We start from the raw sequence: 22,261 nt of genomic DNA on the forward strand, positions 1-22,261 counted from the left end.
TAGTTTTCGTTTGTTTGTAAACGGAAAAAAGATGCGCATCGTGGTGGCAGCACAGTTTAAGAAAACTCAGGTCATAAAAATGGAATGTTCCAACCATTGAACAAGAGGGCTGCAAAGGCAAAACAAGTACGACATGCAAATTTTTCTTTTCAATTTTCTTTTCCTTATACCCCTTGTATCTTCTTCTATCCACCTTACCACTTGCCTCGATCTATATTTATCATGTTTTCTCCCTTGCGCCGACTCTCAATATTTGGGCACAGCTATTTTGTTCTCCTCTGTCCGTGGTGTATGCAGTTTGTCCTTTAGTTGGATTCTTTTCACTGATGGATTGTCAGTAAATCCGCTTAGCAACCAAAGTGGAACTTTGCTTAAGCTCCGCCCCTTGGACAAAAATTGCCAAAGATAACACTTCTACAAAAAAAAGGCAATCCCTGACAAAAATAGTAAGATGAATTTAAGAGCAAATAAAAACAAGGGCAAACAGAGGGACAAAATCGAATCCCTTTACATCGTGTAGGACTGGTGAGGCGTTGAGAGCTGGTTGGAGACACCGTGCTGGACCTTGCAGATAAACCAATTAAAAGCAAATGCAAAAACTGCCCCAGGTGAGGCTTGAACTCACAACCTCGGCATTGCTCAACAGATACTGCCTTATAAGTACCGCGCGCTAACCAATTGCGCCACTAGAGCAAGTCGCTTGTTCTGCCTCTGCTGTGTTTTCACCCAAACCTGCGCTGTCAAAGTGTTCTCAAGTCTCTTCTTAGGAGTTGAATGCAAGTTTCATGTGGCAATTTCATAATCGTACAGATATATTCACTAAAGTGAGAATTGTCCAGAATTTAAAGAGAATTTTAAAATCAAGGCCAACGCAGCTGAACCGAAGGCGTAGGTAACTTGGCGAAAATTTTCCACTTGGGACTTTAAATTGAAATACACTTGGAATTCCTGATCATTTACACTTTAGTGAATAACCCTGTTGGGTTTACAGAACTGCTTGTCTCCATGATTAAACCTCACACAACTGCTTGTCTCCATGATTAAACCTCACATCATCTCATCAGTGAATAAAACTGTACATTTGGGGTCTGCTAAATTTGAGTGACATGCTCAAGATCAACCACCTTAGACATGCCGGTGCACGCCAGATGAGACTTGAACCCACAATCCCTGGCTTAGGAGGCCAGTGCCTTATCCATTAGGCCACTGGGGCTTGATGTGTAAATTTCTTGTAACTGTTAAAAAAAAAACAAAAAAAAACAGAAGCTTGTCTTAGTATCCACACACAATAAGCTCAGTGTCTGTAACAATATTATTTCTCTTGCACCTACAGTGTCACACAGCCAATAGGCAAGGTTCTTTAAGATAGTGAAACTCTTTAGTTTTCGTTTGTTTGTAAACGGAAAAAAGATGCGCATCGTGGTGGCAGTACAGTTTAAGAAAACTCAGGTCATAAAAATGGAATGTTCCAACCATTGAACAAGAGGGCTGCAAAGGCAAAACAAGTACGACATGCACATTTTTCTTTTCAATTTTCGTTTCCTTATACCCCTTGTATCTTCTTCTATCCACCTTACCATTTGCCTCGATCTATATTTATCATGTTTTCTCCCTTGCGCCGACTCTCAATATTTGGGCACAGCTATTTTGTTCTCCTCTGTCCGTGGTGTATGCAGTTTGTCCTTTAGTTGGATTCTTTTCACTGATGGATTGTCAGTAAATCCGCTTAGCAACCAAAGTGGAACTTTGCTTAAGCTCCGCCCCTTGGACAAAAATTGCCAAAGATAACACTTCTACAAAAAAAAGGCAATCCCTAACAAAAATAGTAAGATGAATTTAAGAGCAAATAAAAACAAGGGCAAATAGAGGGACAAAATCGAATCCCTTTACATCGTGTAGGACTGGTGAGGCGTTGAGAGCTGGTTGGAGACACCGTGCTGGACCTTGCAGATAAACCAATTAAAAGCAAATGCAAAAACTGCTCCAGGTGAGGCTTGAACTCACAACCTCGGCATTGCTCAACAGATACTGCCTTATAAGTACCGCGCGCTAACCGATTGCGCCACTGGAGCAAGTCGCTTGCTTTGCTACTGCTGTGTTTTCACCCAAACCTGCGCTGTCAAAGTGTTCTCAAGTCTCTTCTTATGAGTTGAATGCAAGTTTCATGTGGCAATTTCATAATCGTACAGATATATTCACTAAAGTGAGAATTGTCCAGAATATAAAGAGAATTTTAAAATCAAGGCCAACGCAGCTGAACCGAAGGCGTAGGTAACTTGGAGAAAATTTTCCACTTGGGACTTTGAATTGAAATACACTTGGAATTCCTGATCATTTTCACTTTAGTGAATAACCCTGTTGGGTTTACACAACTGCTTGAATCCATGATTAAACCTCACACAACTGCTTGTCTCCATGATTAAACCTCACATCATCTCATCAGTGAATAAAACTGTACATTTGGGGTCTGCTAAATTTGAGTGCCATGCTCAAGATCAACCACCTTAGACCTGCTGGTGCACCCCAGATGGGACTTGAACCCACAATCCCTGGCTTAGGAGGCCAGTGCCTTATCCATTAGGCCACTGGGGCTTGATGTGTAAATTTCTTGTAACTGTTAAAAAAAAACAAAAAAAAAACAGAAGCTTGTCTTAGTATCCACACACAATAAGCTCAGTGTCTGTAACAATATTATTTCTCTTGCACCTACAGTGTCACACAGCCAATAGGCAAGGTTCTTTAAGATAGTGAAACTCTTTAGTTTTCGTTTGTTTGTAAACGGAAAAAAGATGCGCATCGTGGTGGCAGCACAGTTTAAGAAAACTCAGGTCATAAAAATGGAATGTTCCAACCATTGAACAAGAGGGCTGCAAAGGCAAAACAAGTACGACATGCAAATCTTTCTTTTCAATTTTCTTTTCCTTATACCCCTTGTATCTTCTTCTATCCACCTTACCACTTGCCTCGATCTATATTTATCATGTTTTCTCCCTTGCGCCGACTCTCAATATTTGGGCACAGCTATTTTGTTCTCCTCTGTCCGTGGTGTATGCAGTTTGTCCTTTAGTTGGATTCTTTTCACTGATGGATTGTCAGTAAATCCGCTTAGCAACCAAAGTGGAACTTTGCTTAAGCTCCGCCCCTTGGCCAAAAATTGCCAAAGATAACACTTCTACAAAAAAAAGGCAATACCTGACAAAAATAGTAAGATGAATTTAAGAGCAAATAAAAACAAGGGCAAACAGAGGGACAAAATCGAATCCCTTTACATCGTGTAGGACTGGTGAGGCGTTGAGAGCTGGTTGGAGACACCGTGCTGGACCTTGCAGATAAACCAATTAAAAGCAAATGCAAAAACTGCTCCAGGTGAGGCTTGAACTCACAACCTCGGCATTGCTCAACAGATACTGCCTTATAAGTACCGCGCGCTAACCGATTGCCCCACTGGAGCAAGTCGCTTGTTCTGCCTCTGCTGTGTTTTCACCCAAACCTGCGCTGTCAAAGTGTTCTCAAGTCTCTTCTTAGGAGTTGAATGCAAGTTTCATGTGGCAATTTCATAATCGTACAGATATATTCACTAAAGTGAGAATTGTCCAGAATTTAAAGAGAATTTTAAAATCAAGGCCAACGCAGCTGAACCGAAGGCGTAGGTAACTTGAAGAAAATTTTCCACTTGGGCCTTTAAATTGAAATACACTTGGAATTCCTGATCATTTTCACTTTATTGAATAACCCTGTTGGGTTTACACAACTGCTTGAATCCATGATTAAACCTCACACAACTGCTTGTCTCCATGATTAAACCTCACATCATCTCATCAGTGAATAAAACTGTACATTTGGGGTCTGCTAAATTTGAGTGCCATGCTCAAGATCAACCACCTTAGACATGCTGGTGCACCCCAGATGGGACTTGAACCCACAATCCCTGGCTTAGGAGGCCAGTGCCTTATCCATTAGGCCACTGGGGCTTGATGTGTAAATTTCTTGTAACTGTTAAAAAAAACCAAAAAAAAAACAGAAGCTTGTCTTAGTATCCACACACAATAAGCTCAGTGTCTGTAACAATATTATTTCTCTTGCACCTACAGTGTCACACAGCCAATAGGCAAGGTTCTTTAAGATAGTGAAACTCTTTAGTTTTCGTTTGTTTGTAAACGGAAAAAAGATGCGCATCGTGGTGGCAGCACAGTTTAAGAAAACTCAGGTCATAAAAATGGAATGTTCCAACCATTGAACAAGAGGGCTGCAAAGGCAAAACAAGTACGACATGCAAATCTTTCTTTTCAATTTTCTTTTCCTTATACCCCTTGTATCTTCTTCTATCCACCTTACCACTTGCCTCGATCTATATTTATCATGTTTTCTCCCTTGCGCCGACTCTCAATATTTGGGCACAGCTATTTTGTTCTCCTCTGTCCGTGGTGTATGCAGTTTGTCCTTTAGTTGGATTCTTTTCACTGATGGATTGTCAGTAAATCCGCTTAGCAACCAAAGTGGAACTTTGCTTAAGCTCCGCCCCTTGGCCAAAAATTGCCAAAGATAACACTTCTACAAAAAAAAGGCAATACCTGACAAAAATAGTAAGATGAATTTAAGAGCAAATAAAAACAAGGGCAAACAGAGGGACAAAATCGAATCCCTTTACATCGTGTAGGACTGGTGAGGCGTTGAGAGCTGGTTGGAGACACCGTGCTGGACCTTGCAGATAAACCAATTAAAAGCAAATGCAAAAACTGCTCCAGGTGAGGCTTGAACTCACAACCTCGGCATTGCTCAACAGATACTGCCTTATAAGTACCGCGCGCTAACCGATTGCCCCACTGGAGCAAGTCGCTTGTTCTGCCTCTGCTGTGTTTTCACCCAAACCTGCGCTGTCAAAGTGTTCTCAAGTCTCTTCTTAGGAGTTGAATGCAAGTTTCATGTGGCAATTTCATAATCGTACAGATATATTCACTAAAGTGAGAATTGTCCAGAATTTAAAGAGAATTTTAAAATCAAGGCCAACGCAGCTGAACCGAAGGCGTAGGTAACTTGAAGAAAATTTTCCACTTGGGCCTTTAAATTGAAATACACTTGGAATTCCTGATCATTTTCACTTTATTGAATAACCCTGTTGGGTTTACACAACTGCTTGAATCCATGATTAAACCTCACACAACTGCTTGTCTCCATGATTAAACCTCACATCATCTCATCAGTGAATAAAACTGTACATTTGGGGTCTGCTAAATTTGAGTGCCATGCTCAAGATCAACCACCTTAGACATGCTGGTGCACCCCAGATGGGACTTGAACCCACAATCCCTGGCTTAGGAGGCCAGTGCCTTATCCATTAGGCCACTGGGGCTTGATGTGTAAATTTCTTGTAACTGGTAAAAAAAACCCAAAAAAAACAGAAGCTTGTCTTTGTATCCACACACAATAAGCTCAGTGTCTGTAACAACTCAGGTCATAAAAATGGAATGTTCCAAACATTGAACAAGAGGGCTGCAAAGGCAAAACAAGTACGACATGCAAATCTTTCTTTTCAATTTTCTTTTCCTTTTACCCCTTGTATCTTCTTCTATCCACCTTACCACTTGCCTCGATCTATATTTATCATGTTTTCTCCCTTGCGCCGACTCTCAATATTTGGGCACAGCTATTTTGTTCTCCTCTGTCCGTGGTGTATGCAGTTTGTCCTTTAGTTGGATTCTTTTCACTGATGGATTGTCAGTAAATCCGCTTAGCAACCAAAGTGGAACTTTGCTTAAGCTCCGCCCCTTGGACAAAAATTGCCAAAGATAACACTTCTACAAAAAAAAGGCAATCCCTAACAAAAATAGTAAGATGAATTTAAGAGCAAATAAAAACAAGGGCAAACAGAGGGACAAAATCGAATCCCTTTACATCGTGTAGGACTGGTGAGGCGTTGAGAGCTGGTTGGAGACACCGTGCTGGACCTTGCAGATAAACCAATTAAAAGCAAATGCAAAAACTGCTCCAGGTGAGGCTTGAACTTACAACCTCGGCATTGCTCAACAGATACTGCCTTATAAGTACCGCGCGCTAACCGATTGCCCCACTGGACCAAGTCGCTTGTTTTGCCTCTGCTGTGTTTTCACCCAAACCTGCGCTGTCAAAGTGTTCTCAAGTCTCTTCTTAGGAGTTGAATGCAAGTTTCATGTGGCAATTTCATAATCGTACAGATATATTCACTAAAGTGAGAATTGTCCAGAATTTAAAGAGAATTTTAAAATCAAGGCCAACGCAGCTGAACCGAAGGCGTAGGTAACTTGGAGAAAATTTTCCACTTGGGCCTTTAAATTGAAATACACTTGGAATTCCTGATCATTTTCACTTTAGTGAATAACCCTGTTGGGTTTACACAACTGCTTGTATCCATGATTTAACCTCACACAACTGCTTGTCTCCAAGATTAAACCTCACATCATCTCATCAGTGAATAAAACTGTACATTTGGGGTCTGCTAAATTTGAGTGACATGCTCAAGATCAACCACCTTAGACCTTCTGGTGCACCCCATATGGGACTTGAACCCACAATACCTGGCTTAGGAGGCCAGTGCCTTATCCATTAGGCCACTGGGGCTAGATGTGTAAATTTCTTGTAACTGTTAAAAAAAAACAAAAAAAAAACAGAAGCTTGTCTTAGTATCCACACACAATAAGCTCAGTGTCTGTAACAATATTATTTCTATTGCACCTACAGTGTCACACAGCCAATAGGCAAGTTTCTTTAAGATAGTGAAACTCTTTAGTTTTCGTTTGTTTGTAAACGGAAAAAAGATGCGCATCGTGGTGGCAGCACAGTTTAAGAAAACTCAGGTCATAAAAATGGAATGTTCCAACCATTGAACAAGAGGGCTGCAAAGGCAAAACAAGTACGACATGCAAATTTTTCTTTTCAATTTTCGTTTCCTTATACCCCTTGTATCTTCTTCTATCCACCTTACCATTTGCCTCGATCTATATTTATCATGTTTTCTCCCTTGCGCCGACTCTCAATATTTGGGCACAGCTATTTTGTTCTCCTCTGTCCGTGGTGTATGCAGTTTGTCCTTTAGTTGGATTCTTTTCACTGATGGATTGTCAGTAAATCCGCTTAGCAACCAAAGTGGAACTTTGCTTAAGCTCCGCCCCTTGGACAAAAATTGCCAAAGATAACACTTCTACAAAAAAAAGGCAATCCCTGACAAAAATAGTAAGATGAATTTAAGAGCAAATAAAAACAAGGGCAAACAGAGGGACAAAATCGAATCCCTTTACATCCTGTAGGACTGGTGAGGCGTTGAGAGCTGGTTGGAGACACCGTGCTGGACCTTGCAGATAAACCAATTAAAAGCAAATGCAAAAACTGCTCCAGGTGAGGCTTGAACTCACAACCTCGGCATTGCTCAACAGATACTGCCTTATAAGTACCGCGCGCTAACCGATTGCACCACTGGAGCAAGTCGCTTGCTCTGCCATTGCTGTGTTTTCACCCAAACCTGCGCTGTCAAAGTGTTCTCAAGTCTCTTCTTATGAGTTGAATGCAAGTTTCATGTGGCAATTTCATAATCGTACAGATATATTCACTAAAGTGAGAATTGTCCAGAATTTAAAGTGAATTTTAAAATCAAGGCCAACGCAGCTGAACCGAAGGCGTAGGTAACTTGGAGAAAATTTTCCACTTGGGCCTTTAAATTGAAATACACTTGGAATTCCTGATCATTTTCACTTTAGTGAATAACCCTGTTGGGTTTACACAACTGCTTGTATCCATGATTAAACCTCACACAAGTGCTTGTCTCCATGATTAAACCTCACATCATCTCATCAGTGAATAAAACTGTACATTTGGGGTCTGCTAAATTTGAGTGCCATGCTCAAGATCAACCACCTTAGACATGCTGGTGCACCCCAGATGGGACTTGAACCCACAATCCCTGGCTTAGGTGGCCAGTGCCTTATCCATTAGGCCACTGGGGCTTGATGTGTAAATTTCTTTTAACTGTTAAAAAAAAACAGAAGCTTGTCTTAGTATCCACACACAATAAGCTCAGTGTCTGTAACAATATTATTTCTCTTGCACCTACAGTGTCACACAGCCAATAGGCAAGGTTCTTTAAGATAGTGAAACTCTTTAGTTTTCGTTTGTTTGTAAACGGAAAAAAGATGCGCATCGTGGTGGCAGCACAGTTTAAGAAAACTCAGGTCATAAAAATGGAATGTTCCAACCATTGAACAAGAGGGCTGCAAAGGCAAAACAAGTACGACATGCAAATCTTTCTTTTCAATTTTCTTTTCCTTATACCCCTTGTATCTTCTTCTATCCACCTTACCACTTGCCTCGATCTATATTTATCATGTTTTCTCCCTTGCGCCGACTCTCAATATTTGGGCACAGCTATTTTGTTCTCCTCTGTCCGTGGTGTATGCAGTTTGTCCTTTAGTTGGATTCTTTTCACTGATGGATTGTCAGTAAATCCGCTTAGCAACCAAAGTGGAACTTTGCTTAAGCTCCGCCCCTTGGCCAAAAATTGCCAAAGATAACACTTCTACAAAAAAAAGGCAATCCCTGACAAAAATAGTAAGATGAATTTAAGAGCAAATAAAAACAAGGGCAAACAGAGGGACAAAATCGAATCCCTTTACATCGTGTAGGACTGGTGAGGCGTTGAGAGCTGGTTGGAGACACCGTGCTGGACCTTGCAGATAAACCAATTAAAAACAAATGCAAAAACTGCTCCAGGTGAGGCTTGAACTCACAACCTCAGCATTGCTCAACAGATACTGCCTTATAAGTACCGCGCGCTAACCGATTGCGCCACTGGAGCAAGTCACTTGTTTTGCCTCTGCTGTGTTTTCACCCAAACCTGCGCTGTCAAAGTGTTCTCAAGTCTCTTCTTAGGAGTTGAATGCAAGTTTCATGTGGCAATTTCATAATCGTACAGATATATTCACTAAAGTGAGAATTGTCCAGAATTTAAAGAGAATTTTAAAATCAAGGCCAACGCAGCTGAACCGAAGGCGTAGGTAACTTGGCGAAAATTTTCCACTTGGGACTTTAAATTGAAATACACTTGGAATTCCTGATCATTTACACTTTAGTGAATAACCCTGTTATTAGTCTTAGTATCCACACACAATAAGCTCAGTGTCTGTAACAATATTATTTCTCTTGCACCTACAGTGTCACACAGCCAATAGGCAAGGTTCTTTAAGATAGTGAAACTCTTTAGTTTTCGTTTGTTTGTAAACGGAAAAAAGATGCGCATCGTGGTGGCAGCACAGTTTAAGAAAACTCAGGTCATAAAAATGGAATGTTCCAACCATTGAACAAGAGGGCTGCAAAGGCAAAACAAGTACGACATGCACATTTTTCTTTTCAATTTTCTTTTCCTTATACCCCTTGTATCTTCTTCTATCCACCTTACCACTTGCCTCGATCTATATTTATCATGTTTTCTCCCTTGCGCCGACTCTCAATATTTGGGCACAGCTATTTTGTTCTCCTCTGTCCGTGGTGTATGCAGTTTGTCCTTTAGTTGGATTCTTTTCACTGATGGATTGTCAGTAAATCCGCTTAGCAACCAAAGTGGAACTTTGCTTAAGCTCCGCCCCTTGGACAAAAATTGCCAAAGATAACACTTCAAAAAAAAAAAGGCAATCCCTAACAAAAATAGTAAGATGAATTTAAGAGCAAATAAAAACAAAGCCAAACAGAGGGACAAAATCGAATCCCTTTACATCGTGTAGGACTGGTGAGGCGTTGAGAGCTGGTTGGAGACACCGTGCTGGACCTTGCAGATAAACCAATTAAAAGCAAATGTTCTCAAGTCTCTTCTTATGAGTTGAATGCAAGTTTCATGTGGCAATTTCATAATCGTACAGATATATTCACTAAAGTGAGAATTGTCCAGAATTTAAAGTGAATTTTAAAATCAAGGCCAACGCAGCTGAACCGAAGGCGTAGGTAACTTGGAGAAAATTTTCCACTTGGGCCTTTAAATTGAAATACACTTGGAATTCCTGATCATTTTCACTTTAGTGAATAACCCTGTTGGGTTTTACACAACTGCTTGTATCCATGATTAAACCTCACACAACTGCTTGTCTCCATGATTAAACCTCACATCATCTCATCAGTGAATAAAACTGTACATTTGGGGTCTGCTAAATTTGAGTGCCATGCTCAAGATCAACCACCTTAGACATGCTGGTGCACCCCAGATGGGACTTGAACCCACAATCCCTGGCTTAGGAGGCCAGTGCCTTATCCATTAGGCCACTGGGGCTTGATGTGTAAATTTATTTTAACTGTTAAAAAAAAAAAAAAAAAAACAGAAGCTTGTCTTAGTATCCACACACAATAAGCTCAGTGTCTGTAACAATATAATTTCTCTTGCACCTACAGTGTCACACAGCCAATAGGGAAGGTTCTTTAAGATAGTGAAACTCTTTAGTTTTCGTTTGTTTGTAAACGGAAAAAAAGATGCGCATCGTGGTGGCAGCACAGTTTAAGAAAACTCAGGTCATAAAAATGGAATGTTCCAACCATTGAACAAGAGGGCTGCAAAGGCAAAACAAGTACGACATGCACATTTTTCTTTTCAATTTTCTTTTCCTTATACCCCTTGTATCTTCTTCTATCCACCTTACCACTTGCCTCGATCTATATTTATCATGTTTTCTCCCTTGCGCCGACTCTCAATATTTGGGCACAGCTATTTTGTTCTCCTCTGTCCGTGGTGTATGCAGTTTGTCCTTTAGTTGGATTCTTTTCACTGATGGATTGTCAGTAAATCCGCTTAGCAACCAAAGTGGAACTTTGCTTAAGCTCCGCCCCTTGGACAAAAATTGCCAAAGATAACACTTCTACTAAAAAAAAGGCAATCCCTAACAAAAATAGTAAGATGAATTTAAGAGCAAATAAAAACAAAGTCAAACAGAGGGACCAAATCGAATCCCTTTACATCCTGTAGGACTGGTGAGGCATTGAGAGCTGGTTGGAGACACCGTGCTGGACCTTGCAGATAAACCAATTAAAAGCAAATGCAAAAACTGCTCCTGGTGAGGCTTGAACTCACAACCTCGGCATTGCTCAACAGATACTGCCTTATAAGTACCGCGCGCTAACCGATTGCGCCACTGGAGCAAGTCGCTTTCTCTGTCTCTGCTGTGTTTTCACCCAAACCTGCGCTGTCAAAGTGTTCTCAATTCTCTTCTTATGAGTTGAATGCAAGTTTCATGTGGCAATTTCATAATCGTACAGATATATTCACTAAAGTGAGAATTGTCCAGAATTTAAAGAGAATTTTAAAATCAAGGCCAACGCAGCTGAACCGAAGGCGTAGGTAACTTGGAGAAAATTTTCCACTTGGGACTTTAAATTGAAATACACTTGGAATTCCTGATCAATTACACTTTTGTGAATAACCCTGTTGGGTTTACAGAACTGCTTGTCTCCATGATTAAACCTCACACAACTGCTTGTCTCCATGATTAAACCTCACATCATCTCATCAGTGAATAAAACTGTACATTTGGGGTCTGCTACATTTGAGTGCCATGCTCAAGATCAACCACCTTAGACATGCTGGTGCACCCCAGATGGGACTTGAACCCACAATCCCAGGCTTAGGAGGCCAGTGCCTTATCCATTAGGCCACTGGGACTTGATGTGTAAATTTTTTTTAACTGTTAAAAAAAACCAAAAATAACAGAAGCTTGTCTTATTATCCACACACAATAAGCTCAGTGTCTGTAACAATATTATTTCTCTTGCACCTACAGTGTCACACAGCCAATAGGCAAGGTTCTTTAAGATAGTGAAACTCTTTAGTTTTCGTTTGTTTGTAAACGGAAAAAAGATGCGCATCGTGGTGGCAGCACAGTTTAAGAAAACTCAGGTCATAAAAATGGAATGTTCCAACCATTGAACAAGAGGGCTGCAAAGGCAAAACAAGTACGACATGCAAATCTTTCTTTTCAATTTTCTTTTCCTTATACCCCTTGTATCTTCTTCTATCCACCTTACCACTTGCCTCGATCTATATTTATCATGTTTTCTCCCTTGCGCCGACTCTCAATATTTGGGCACAGCTATTTTGTTCTCCTCTGTCCGTGGTGTATGCAGTTTGTCCTTTAGTTGGATTCTTTTCACTGATGGATTGTCAGTAAATCCGCTTAGCAACCAAAGTGGAACTTTGCTTAAGCTCCGCCCCTTGGCCAAAAATTGCCAAAGATAACACTTCTACAAAAAAAAGGCAATACCTGACAAAAATAGTAAGATGAATTTAAGAGCAAATAAAAACAAGGGCAAACAGAGGGACAAAATCGAATCCCTTTACATCGTGTAGGACTGGTGAGGCGTTGAGAGCTGGTTGGAGACACCGTGCTGGACCTTGCAGATAAACCAATTAAAAGCAAATGCAAAAACTGCTCCAGGTGAGGCTTGAACTCACAACCTCGGCATTGCTCAACAGATACTGCCTTATAAGTACCGCGCGCTAACCGATTGCCCCACTGGAGCAAGTCGCTTGTTCTGCCTCTGCTGTGTTTTCACCCAAACCTGCGCTGTCAAAGTGTTCTCAAGTCTCTTCTTAGGAGTTGAATGCAAGTTTCATGTGGCAATTTCATAATCGTACAGATATATTCACTAAAGTGAGAATTGTCCAGAATTTAAAGAGAATTTTAAAATCAAGGCCAACGCAGCTGAACCGAAGGCGTAGGTAACTTGAAGAAAATTTTCCACTTGGGCCTTTAAATTGAAATACACTTGGAATTCCTGATCATTTTCACTTTATTGAATAACCCTGTTGGGTTTACACAACTGCTTGAATCCATGATTAAACCTCACACAACTGCTTGTCTCCATGATTAAACCTCACATCATCTCATCAGTGAATAAAACTGTACATTTGGGGTCTGCTAAATTTGAGTGCCATGCTCAAGATCAACCACCTTAGACATGCTGGTGCACCCCAGATGGGACTTGAACCCACAATCCCTGGCTTAGGAGGCCAGTGCCTTATCCATTAGGCCACTGGGGCTTGATGTGTAAATTTCTTGTAACTGGTAAAAAAAACCCAAAAAAAACAGAAGCTTGTCTTTGTATCCACACACAATAAGCTCAGTGTCTGTAACAACTCAGGTCATAAAAATGGAATGTTCCAAACATTGAACAAGAGGGCTGCAAAGGCAAAACAAGTACGACATGCAAATCTTTCTTTTCAATTTTCTTTTCCTTTTACCCCTTGTATCTTCTTCTATCCACCTTACCACTTGCCTCGATCTATATTTATCATGTTTTCTCCCTTGCGCCGACTCTCAATATTTGGGCACAGCTATTTTGTTCTCCTCTGTCCGTGGTGTATGCAGTTTGTCCTTTAGTTGGATTCTTTTCACTGATGGATTGTCAGTAAATCCGCTTAGCAACCAAAGTGGAACTTTGCTTAAGCTCCGCCCCTTGGACAAAAATTGCCAAAGATAACACTTCTACAAAAAAAAGGCAATCCCTAACAAAAATAGTAAGATGAATTTAAGAGCAAATAAAAACAAGGGCAAACAGAGGGACAAAATCGAATCCCTTTACATCGTGTAGGACTGGTGAGGCGTTGAGAGCTGGTTGGAGACACCGTGCTGGACCTTGCAGATAAACCAATTAAAAGCAAATGCAAAAACTGCTCCAGGTGAGGCTTGAACTTACAACCTCGGCATTGCTCAACAGATACTGCCTTATAAGTACCGCGCGCTAACCGATTGCCCCACTGGACCAAGTCGCTTGTTTTGCCTCTGCTGTGTTTTCACCCAAAACTGCGCTGTCAAAGTGTTCTCAAGTCTCTTCTTAGGAGTTGAATGCAAGTTTCATGTGGCAATTTCATAATCGTACAGATATATTCACTAAAGTGAGAATTGTCCAGAATTTAAAGAGAATTTTAAAATCAAGGCCAACGCAGCTGAACCGAAGGCGTAGGTAACTTGGAGAAAATTTTCCACTTGGGCCTTTAAATTGAAATACACTTGCAATTCCTGATCATTTTCACTTTAGTGAATAACCCTGTTGGGTTTACACAACTGCTTGTATCCATGATTTAACCTCACACAACTGCTTGTCTCCAAGATTAAACCTCACATCATCTCATCAGTGAATAAAACTGTACATTTGGGGTCTGCTAAATTTGAGTGACATGCTCAAGATCAACCACCTTAGACCTTCTGGTGCACCCCATATGGGACTTGAACCCACAATCCCTGGCTTAGGAGGCCAGTGCCTTATCCATTAGGCCACTGGGGCTAGATGTGTAAATTTCGTGTAACTGTTAAAAAAAAACAAAAAAAAAACAGAAGCTTGTCTTAGTATCCACACACAATAAGCTCAGTGTCTGTAACAATATTATTTCTATTGCACCTACAGTGTCACACAGCCAATAGGCAAGTTTCTTTAAGATAGTGAAACTCTTTAGTTTTCGTTTGTTTGTAAACGGAAAAAAGATGCGCATCGTGGTGGCAGCACAGTTTAAGAAAACTCAGGTCATAAAAATGGAATGTTCCAACCATTGAACAAGAGGGCTGCAAAGGCAAAACAAGTACGACATGCAAATTTTTCTTTTCAATTTTCGTTTCCTTATACCCCTTGTATCTTCTTCTATCCACCTTACCATTTGCCTCGATCTATATTTATCATGTTTTCTCCCTTGCGCCGACTCTCAATATTTGGGCACAGCTATTTTGTTCTCCTCTGTCCGTGGTGTATGCAGTTTGTCCTTTAGTTGGATTCTTTTCACTGATGGATTGTCAGTAAATCCGCTTAGCAACCAAAGTGGAACTTTGCTTAAGCTCCGCCCCTTGGACAAAAATTGCCAAAGATAACACTTCTACAAAAAAAAGGCAATCCCTGACAAAAATAGTAAGATGAATTTAAGAGCAAATAAAAACAAGGGCAAACAGAGGGACAAAATCGAATCCCTTTACATCCTGTAGGACTGGTGAGGCGTTGAGAGCTGGTTGGAGACACCGTGCTGGACCTTGCAGATAAACCAATTAAAAGCAAATGCAAAAACTGCTCCAGGTGAGGCTTGAACTCACAACCTCGGCATTGCTCAACAGATACTGCCTTATAAGTACCGCGCGCTAACCGATTGCACCACTGGAGCAAGTCGCTTGCTCTGCCACTGCTGTGTTTTCACCCAAACCTGCGCTGTCAAAGTGTTCTCAAGTCTCTTCTTATGAGTTGAATGCAAGTTTCATGTGGCAATTTCATAATCGTACAGATATATTCACTAAAGTGAGAATTGTCCAGAATTTAAAGTGAATTTTAAAATCAAGGCCAACGCAGCTGAACCGAAGGCGTAGGTAACTTGGAGAAAATTTTCCACTTGGGCCTTTAAATTGAAATACACTTGGAATTCCTGATCATTTTCACTTTAGTGAATAACCCTGTTGGGTTTACACAACTGCTTGTATCCATGATTAAACCTCACACAAGTGCTTGTCTCCATGATTAAACCTCACATCATCTCATCAGTGAATAAAACTGTACATTTGGGGTCTGCTAAATTTGAGTGCCATGCTCAAGATCAACCACCTTAGACATGCTGGTGCACCCCAGATGGGACTTGAACCCACAATCCCTGGCTTAGGAGGCCAGTGCCTTATCCATTAGGCTTGATGTGTAAATTTCTTTTAACTGTTAAAAAAAAACAGAAGCTTGTCTTAGTATCCACACACAATAAGCTCAGTGTCTGTAACAATATTATTTCTCTTGCACCTACAGTGTCACACAGCCAATAGGCAAGGTTCTTTAAGATAGTGAAACTCTTTAGTTTTCGTTTGTTTGTAAACGGAAAAAAGATGCGCATCGTGGTGGCAGCACAGTTTAAGAAAACTCAGGTCATAAAAATGGAATGTTCCAACCATTGAACAAGAGGGCTGCAAAGGCAAAACAAGTACGACATGCAAATCTTTCTTTTCAATTTTCTTTTCCTTATACCCCTTGTATCTTCTTCTATCCACCTTACCACTTGCCTCGATCTATATTTATCATGTTTTCTCCCTTGCGCCGACTCTCAATATTTGGGCACAGCTATTTTGTTCTCCTCTGTCCGTGGTGTATGCAGTTTGTCCTTTAGTTGGATTCTTTTCACTGATGGATTGTCAGTAAATCCGCTTAGCAACCAAAGTGGAACTTTGCTTAAGCTCCGCCCCTTGGACAAAAATTGCCAAAGATAACACTTCTACAAAAAAAAGGCAATCCCTAACAAAAATAGTAAGATGAATTTAAGAGCAAATAAAAACAAGGGCAAACAGAGGGACAAAATCGAATCCCTTTACATCGTGTAGGACTGGTGAGGCGTTGAGAGCTGGTTGGAGACACCGTGCTGGACCTTGCAGATAAACCAATTAAAAGCAAATGCAAAAACTGCTCCATTTGAGGCTTGAACTCACAACCTCGGCATTGCTCATCAGATACTGCCTTATAAGTACCGCGCGCTAACCGATTGCGCCACTGCAGCAAGTCGCTTGCTCTGCCACTGCTGTGTTTTCACCCAAACCTGCGCTGTCAAAGTGTTCTCAAGTATCTTCTTATGAGTTGAATGCAAGTTTCATGTGGCAATTTCATAATCGTACAGATATATTCACTAAAGTGAGAATTGTCCAGAATTTAAAGTGAATTTTAAAATCAAGGCCAACGCAGCTGAACCGAAGGCGTAGGTAACTTGGCGAAAATTTTCCACTTGGGACTTTAAATTGAAATACACTTGGAATTCCTGATCATTTACACTTTAGTGAATAACCCTGTTGGGTTTACAGAACTGCTTGTCTCCATGATTAAACCTCACATCATCTCATCAGTGAATAAAACTGTACATTTGGGGTCTGCTAAATTTGAGTTCCATGCTCAAGATCAACCACCTTAGACATGCTGGTGCACCCCATATGGGACTTGAACCCACAATCCCTGGCTTAGGAGGCCAGTGCCTTATCCATTAGGCCACTGGGGCTTGATGTGTAAATTTCTTTTAACTGTTAAAAAAAAACAGAAGCTTGTCTTAGTATCCACACACAATAAGCTCAGTGTCTGTAACAATATTATTTCTCTTGCACCTACAGTGTCACACAGCCAATAGGCAAGGTTCTTTAAGATAGTGAAACTCTTTAGTTTTCGTTTGTTTGTAAACGGAAAAAAGATGCGCATCGTGGTGGCAGCACAGTTTAAGAAAACTCAGGTCATAAAAATGGAATGTTCCAACCATTGAACAAGAGGGCTGCAAAGGCAAAACAAGTACGACATGCACATTTTTCTTTTCAATTTTCTTTTCCTTATACCCCTTGTATCTTCTTCTATCCACCTTACCACTTGCCTCGATCTATATTTATCATGTTTTCTCCCTTGCGCCGACTCTCAATATTTGGGCACAGCTATTTTGTTCTCCTCTGTCCGTGGTGTATGCAGTTTGTCCTTTAGTTGGATTCTTTTCACTGATGGATTGTCAGTAAATCCGCTTAGCAACCAAAGTGGAACTTTGCTTAAGCTCCGCCCCTTGGACAAAAATTGCCAAAGATAACACTTCTACAAAAAAAAGGCAATCCCTAACAAAAATAGTAAGATGAATTTAAGAGCAAATAAAAACAAGGGCAAACAGAGGGACAAAATCGAATCCCTTTACATCGTGTAGGACTGGTGAGGCGTTGAGAGCTGGTTGGAGACACCGTGCTGGACCTTGCAGATAAACCAATTAAAAGCAAATGCAAAAACTGCTCCAGGTGAGGCTTGAACTCACAACCTCGGCATTGCTCAACAGATACTGCCTTATAAGTACCGCGCACTAACCGATTGCACCACTGGAGCAAGTCGCTGGCTCTGCGACTGCTTTGTTTTCACCCAAACCTGCGCTGTCAAAGTGTTCTCAAGTCTCTTCTTATGAGTTGAATGCAAGTTTCATGTGGCAATTTCATAATCGTACAGATATATTCACTAAAGTGAGAATTGTCCAGAATATAAAGAGAATTTTAAAATCAAGGCCAACGCAGCTGAACCGAAGGCGTAGGTAACTTGGAGAAAATTTTCCACTTGGGCCTTTAAATTGAAATACACTTGGAATTCCTGATCATTTTCACTTTAGTGAATAACCCTGTTGGGTTTACACAACTGCTTGTATCCATGATTAAACCTCACACAACTGCTTGTCTCCATGATTAAACCTCACATCATCTCATCAGTGAATAAAACTGTACATTTGGGGTCTGCTACATTTGAGTGCCATGCTCAAGATCAACCACCTTAGACATGCTGGTGCACCCCAGATGGGACTTGAACCCACAATCCCTGGCTTAGGAGGCCAGTGCCTTATCCATTAGGCCACTGGGGCTTGATGTGTAAATTTATTTTAACTGTTAAAAAAAAACAAAAAAAACAGAAGCTTGTCTTAGTATCCACACACAATAAGCTCAGTGTCTGTAACAATATAATTTCTCTTGCACCTACAGTGTCACACAGCCAATAGGCAAGGTTATTTAAGATAGTGAAACTCTTGAGTTTTCGTTTGTTTGTAAACGGAAAAAAGATGCGCATCGTGGTGGCAGCACAGTTTAAGAAAACTCAGGTCATAAAAATGGAATGTTCCAACCATTGAACAAGAGGGCTGCAAAGGCAAAACAAGTACGACATGCACATTTTTCTTTTCAATTTTCTTTTCCTTATACCCCTTGTATCTTCTTCTATCCACCTTACCACTTGCCTCGATCTATATTTATCATGTTTTCTCCCTTGCGCCGACTCTCAATATTTGGGCACAGCTATTTTGTTCTCCTCTGTCCGTGGTGTATGCAGTTTGTCCTTTAGTTGGATTCTTTTCACTGATGGATTGTCAGTAAATCCGCTTAGCAACCAAAGTGGAACTTTGCTTAAGCTCCGCCCCTTGGACAAAAATTGCCAAAGATAACACTTCTACAAAAAAAAGGCAATCCCTAACAAAAATAGTAAGATGAATTTAAGAGCAAATAAAAACAAGGGCAAACAGAGGGACAAAATCGAATCCCTTTACATCGTGTAGGACTGGTGAGGCGTTGAGAGCTGGTTGGAGACACCGTGCTGGACCTTGCAGATAAACCAATTAAAAGCAAATGCAAAAACTGCTCCAGGTGAGGCTTGAACTCACAACCTCGGCATTGCTCAACAGATACTGCCTTATAAGTATCGCGCGCTAAACGATTGCGCCACTAGAGCAAGTCGCTTGTTCTGCCTCTGCTGTGTTTTCACCCAAACCTGCGCTGTCAAAGTGTTCTCAAGTCTCTTCTTAGGAGTTGAATGCAAGTTTCATGTGGCAATTTCATAATCGTACAGATATATTCACTAAAGTGAGAATTGTCCAGAATTTAAAGTGAATTTTAAAATCAAGGCCAACGCAGCTGAACCGAAGGCGTAGATAACTTGGAGAAAATTTTCCACTTGGGCCTTTAAATTGAAATACACTTGGAATTCCTGATCATTTTCACTTTAGTGAATAACCCTGTTGGGTTTACACAACTGCTTGTATCCATGATTAAACCTCACACAACTGCTTGTCTCCATGATTAAACCTCACATCATCTCATCAGTGAATAAAACTGTACATTTGGGGTCTGCTAAATTTGAGTGCCATGCTCAAGATCAACCACCTTAGACATGCTGGTGCACCCCAGATGGGACTTGAACCCACAATCCCTGGCTTAGGAGGCCAGTGCCTTATCCATTAGGCCACTGGGGATTGATGTGTAAATTTCTTTTTACTGTTAAAAAACAAAAAACAAAAAACAGAAGCTTGTCTTAGTATCCACACACAATAAGCTCAGTGTCTGTAACAATATCATTTCTCTTGCACCTACAGTGTCACACAGCCAATAGGCAAGGTTCTTTAAGATAGTGAAACTCTTTAGTTTTCGTTTGTTTGTAAACGGAAAAAAGATGCGCATCGTGGTGGCAGCACAGTTTAAGAAAACTCAGGTCATAAAAATGAAATGTTCCAACCATTGAACAAGAGGGCTGCAAAGGCAAAACAAGTACGACATGCACATTTTTCTTTTCAATTTTCTTTTCCTTATACCCCTTGTATCTTCTTCTATCCACCTTACCACTTGCCTCGATCTATATTTATCATGTTTTCTCCCTTGCGCCGACTCTCAATATTTGGGCACAGCTATTTTGTTCTCCTCTGTCCGTGGTGTATGCAGTTTGTCCTTTAGTTGGATTCTTTTCACTGATGGATTGTCAGTAAATCCGCTTAGCAACCAAAGTGGAACTTTGCTTAAGCTCCGCCCCTTGGACACAAATTGCCAAAGATAACACTTCTACTAAAAAAAAGGCAATCCCTAACAAAAATAGTAAGATGAATTTAAGAGCAAATAAAAACAAGGGCAAACAGAGGGACAAAATCGAATCCCTTTACATCCTGTAGGACTGGTGAGGCATTGAGAGCTGGTTGGAGACACCGTGCTGGACCTTGCAGATAAACCAATTAAAAGCAAATGCAAAAACTGCTCCAGGTGAGGCTTGAACTCACAACCTCGGCATTGCTCAACAGATACTGCCTTATACGTACCGCGCGCTAACCGATTGCGCCACTGGAGCAAGTCGCTTGCTCTGTTACTGCTGTGTTTTCACCCAAACCTGCGCTGTCAAAGTGTTCTCAAGTCTCTTCTTATGAGTTGAATGCAAGTTTCATGTGGCAATTTCATAATCGTACAGATATATTCACTAAAGTGAGAATTGTCCAGAATTTAAAGTGAATTTTAAAATCAAGGCCAACGCAGCTGAACCGAAGGCGTAGGTAACTTGGAGAAAATTTTCCACTTGGGCCTTTAAATTGAAATACACTTGGAATTCCTGATCATTTTCACTTTAGTGAATAACCCTGTTGGGTTTTACACAACTGCTTGTATCCATGATTAAACCTCACACAACTGCTTGTCTCCATGATTAAACCTCACATCATCTCATCAGTGAATAAAACTGTACATTTGGGGTCTGCTAAATTTGAGTGCCATGCTCAAGATCAACCACCTTAGACATGCTGGTGCACCCCAGATGGGACTTGAACCCACAATCCCTGGCTTAGGAGGCCAGTGCCTTATCCATTCGGCCACTGGGGCTTGATGTGTAAATTTCTTTTAACTGTTAAAAAAAAAAAAAAAAAAACCAGAAGCTTGTCTTAGTATCCACACACAATAAGCTCAGTGTCTGTAACAATATCATTTCTCTTGCACCTACAGTGTCACACAGCCAATAGGCAAGGTTATTTAAGATAGTGAAACTCTTGAGTTTTCGTTTGTTTGTAAACGGAAAAAAGATGCGCATCGTGGTGGCAGCACAGTTTAAGAAAACTCAGGTCATAAAAATGGAATGTTCCAACCATTGAACAAGAGGGCTGCAAAGGCAAAACAAGTACGACATGCACATTTTTCTTTTCAATTTTCTTTTCCTTATACCCCTTGTATCTTCTTCTATCCACCTTACCACTTGCCTCGATCTATATTTATCATGTTTTCTCCCTTGCGCCGACTCTCAATATTTGGGCACAGCTATTTTGTTCTCCTCTGTCCGTGGTGTATGCAGTTTGTCCTTTAGTTGGATTCTTTTCACTGATGGATTGTCAGTAAATCCGCTTAGCAACCAAAGTGGAACTTTGCTTAAGCTCCGCCCCTTGGACAAAAATTGCCAAAGATAACACTTCTACAAAAAAAAGGCAATCCCTAACAAAAATAGTAAGATGAATTTAAGAGCAAATAAAAACAAGGGCAAACAGAGGGACAAAATCGAATCCCTTTACATCGTGTAGGACTGGTGAGGCGTTGAGAGCTGGTTGGAGACACCGTGCTGGACCTTGCAGATAAACCAATTAAAAGCAAATGCAAAAACTGCTCCAGGTGAGGCTTGAACTCACAACCTCGGCATTGCTCAACAGATACTGCCTTATAAGTACCGCGCGCTAAACGATTGCGCCACTAGAGCAAGTCGCTTGTTCTGCCTCTGCTGTGTTTTCACCCAAACCTGCGCTGTCAAAGTGTTCTCAAGTCTCTTCTTAGGAGTTGAATGCAAGTTTCATGTGGCAATTTCATAATCGTACAGATATATTCACTAAAGTGAGAATTGTCCAGAATTTAAAGTGAATTTTAAAATCAAGGCCAACGCAGCTGAACCGAAGGCGTAGGTAACTTGGAGAAAATTTTCCACTTGGGCCTTTAAATTGAAATACACTTGGAATTCCTGATCATTTTCACTTTAGTGAATAACCCTG

General features: G+C 40.8%; 23 non-coding genes across 23 annotated transcripts; all 23 read right to left on the minus strand.

Annotated features, from left to right (window-relative positions):
• Positions 1–600: 600 nt before the first annotated feature.
• Positions 601–693, minus strand: TRNAI-UAU (transfer RNA isoleucine (anticodon UAU)). Its single transcript is given in 2 exon segments — positions 601–636; positions 656–693. It is a non-coding gene; the product is annotated as a tRNA-Ile (tRNA).
• Positions 694–1,979: 1,286 nt separating this feature from the next.
• TRNAI-UAU (transfer RNA isoleucine (anticodon UAU)) lies at positions 1,980–2,072 on the minus strand. Its single transcript is given in 2 exon segments — positions 1,980–2,015; positions 2,035–2,072. It is a non-coding gene; the product is annotated as a tRNA-Ile (tRNA).
• A 447-nt stretch (positions 2,073–2,519) lies between these two features.
• On the minus strand, positions 2,520–2,592 carry TRNAR-CCU (transfer RNA arginine (anticodon CCU)). Its single transcript has one exon. It is a non-coding gene; the product is annotated as a tRNA-Arg (tRNA).
• Positions 2,593–3,358: 766 nt separating this feature from the next.
• TRNAI-UAU (transfer RNA isoleucine (anticodon UAU)) lies at positions 3,359–3,451 on the minus strand. The gene is given in 2 exon segments: positions 3,359–3,394; positions 3,414–3,451. It is a non-coding gene; the product is annotated as a tRNA-Ile (tRNA).
• A 447-nt stretch (positions 3,452–3,898) lies between these two features.
• On the minus strand, positions 3,899–3,971 carry TRNAR-CCU (transfer RNA arginine (anticodon CCU)). The gene has a single exon. It is a non-coding gene; the product is annotated as a tRNA-Arg (tRNA).
• A 766-nt stretch (positions 3,972–4,737) lies between these two features.
• TRNAI-UAU (transfer RNA isoleucine (anticodon UAU)) lies at positions 4,738–4,830 on the minus strand. The gene is given in 2 exon segments: positions 4,738–4,773; positions 4,793–4,830. It is a non-coding gene; the product is annotated as a tRNA-Ile (tRNA).
• Positions 4,831–5,277: 447 nt separating this feature from the next.
• Positions 5,278–5,350, minus strand: TRNAR-CCU (transfer RNA arginine (anticodon CCU)). Its single transcript has one exon. It is a non-coding gene; the product is annotated as a tRNA-Arg (tRNA).
• A 2,010-nt stretch (positions 5,351–7,360) lies between these two features.
• TRNAI-UAU (transfer RNA isoleucine (anticodon UAU)) lies at positions 7,361–7,453 on the minus strand. Its single transcript is given in 2 exon segments — positions 7,361–7,396; positions 7,416–7,453. It is a non-coding gene; the product is annotated as a tRNA-Ile (tRNA).
• A 447-nt stretch (positions 7,454–7,900) lies between these two features.
• Positions 7,901–7,973, minus strand: TRNAR-CCU (transfer RNA arginine (anticodon CCU)). Its single transcript has one exon. It is a non-coding gene; the product is annotated as a tRNA-Arg (tRNA).
• Positions 7,974–8,728: 755 nt separating this feature from the next.
• Positions 8,729–8,821, minus strand: TRNAI-UAU (transfer RNA isoleucine (anticodon UAU)). Its single transcript is given in 2 exon segments — positions 8,729–8,764; positions 8,784–8,821. It is a non-coding gene; the product is annotated as a tRNA-Ile (tRNA).
• A 1,388-nt stretch (positions 8,822–10,209) lies between these two features.
• TRNAR-CCU (transfer RNA arginine (anticodon CCU)) lies at positions 10,210–10,282 on the minus strand. The gene has a single exon. It is a non-coding gene; the product is annotated as a tRNA-Arg (tRNA).
• Positions 10,283–11,049: 767 nt separating this feature from the next.
• Positions 11,050–11,142, minus strand: TRNAI-UAU (transfer RNA isoleucine (anticodon UAU)). The gene is given in 2 exon segments: positions 11,050–11,085; positions 11,105–11,142. It is a non-coding gene; the product is annotated as a tRNA-Ile (tRNA).
• Positions 11,143–12,426: 1,284 nt separating this feature from the next.
• Positions 12,427–12,519, minus strand: TRNAI-UAU (transfer RNA isoleucine (anticodon UAU)). The gene is given in 2 exon segments: positions 12,427–12,462; positions 12,482–12,519. It is a non-coding gene; the product is annotated as a tRNA-Ile (tRNA).
• A 447-nt stretch (positions 12,520–12,966) lies between these two features.
• TRNAR-CCU (transfer RNA arginine (anticodon CCU)) lies at positions 12,967–13,039 on the minus strand. Its single transcript has one exon. It is a non-coding gene; the product is annotated as a tRNA-Arg (tRNA).
• Positions 13,040–14,210: 1,171 nt separating this feature from the next.
• Positions 14,211–14,283, minus strand: TRNAR-CCU (transfer RNA arginine (anticodon CCU)). The gene has a single exon. It is a non-coding gene; the product is annotated as a tRNA-Arg (tRNA).
• A 766-nt stretch (positions 14,284–15,049) lies between these two features.
• TRNAI-UAU (transfer RNA isoleucine (anticodon UAU)) lies at positions 15,050–15,142 on the minus strand. The gene is given in 2 exon segments: positions 15,050–15,085; positions 15,105–15,142. It is a non-coding gene; the product is annotated as a tRNA-Ile (tRNA).
• A 1,775-nt stretch (positions 15,143–16,917) lies between these two features.
• On the minus strand, positions 16,918–16,990 carry TRNAR-CCU (transfer RNA arginine (anticodon CCU)). The gene has a single exon. It is a non-coding gene; the product is annotated as a tRNA-Arg (tRNA).
• A 755-nt stretch (positions 16,991–17,745) lies between these two features.
• TRNAI-UAU (transfer RNA isoleucine (anticodon UAU)) lies at positions 17,746–17,838 on the minus strand. Its single transcript is given in 2 exon segments — positions 17,746–17,781; positions 17,801–17,838. It is a non-coding gene; the product is annotated as a tRNA-Ile (tRNA).
• A 447-nt stretch (positions 17,839–18,285) lies between these two features.
• On the minus strand, positions 18,286–18,358 carry TRNAR-CCU (transfer RNA arginine (anticodon CCU)). The gene has a single exon. It is a non-coding gene; the product is annotated as a tRNA-Arg (tRNA).
• A 1,304-nt stretch (positions 18,359–19,662) lies between these two features.
• Positions 19,663–19,735, minus strand: TRNAR-CCU (transfer RNA arginine (anticodon CCU)). The gene has a single exon. It is a non-coding gene; the product is annotated as a tRNA-Arg (tRNA).
• A 767-nt stretch (positions 19,736–20,502) lies between these two features.
• Positions 20,503–20,595, minus strand: TRNAI-UAU (transfer RNA isoleucine (anticodon UAU)). The gene is given in 2 exon segments: positions 20,503–20,538; positions 20,558–20,595. It is a non-coding gene; the product is annotated as a tRNA-Ile (tRNA).
• A 448-nt stretch (positions 20,596–21,043) lies between these two features.
• Positions 21,044–21,116, minus strand: TRNAR-CCU (transfer RNA arginine (anticodon CCU)). Its single transcript has one exon. It is a non-coding gene; the product is annotated as a tRNA-Arg (tRNA).
• A 766-nt stretch (positions 21,117–21,882) lies between these two features.
• Positions 21,883–21,975, minus strand: TRNAI-UAU (transfer RNA isoleucine (anticodon UAU)). Its single transcript is given in 2 exon segments — positions 21,883–21,918; positions 21,938–21,975. It is a non-coding gene; the product is annotated as a tRNA-Ile (tRNA).
• Between the last annotated feature and the right edge of the window lie 286 nt (positions 21,976–22,261).

This window comes from Pelobates fuscus, chromosome 6 (genome assembly GCF_036172605.1).
Source record: "Pelobates fuscus isolate aPelFus1 chromosome 6, aPelFus1.pri, whole genome shotgun sequence".
NCBI lineage: Eukaryota > Metazoa > Chordata > Amphibia > Anura > Pelobatidae > Pelobates > Pelobates fuscus.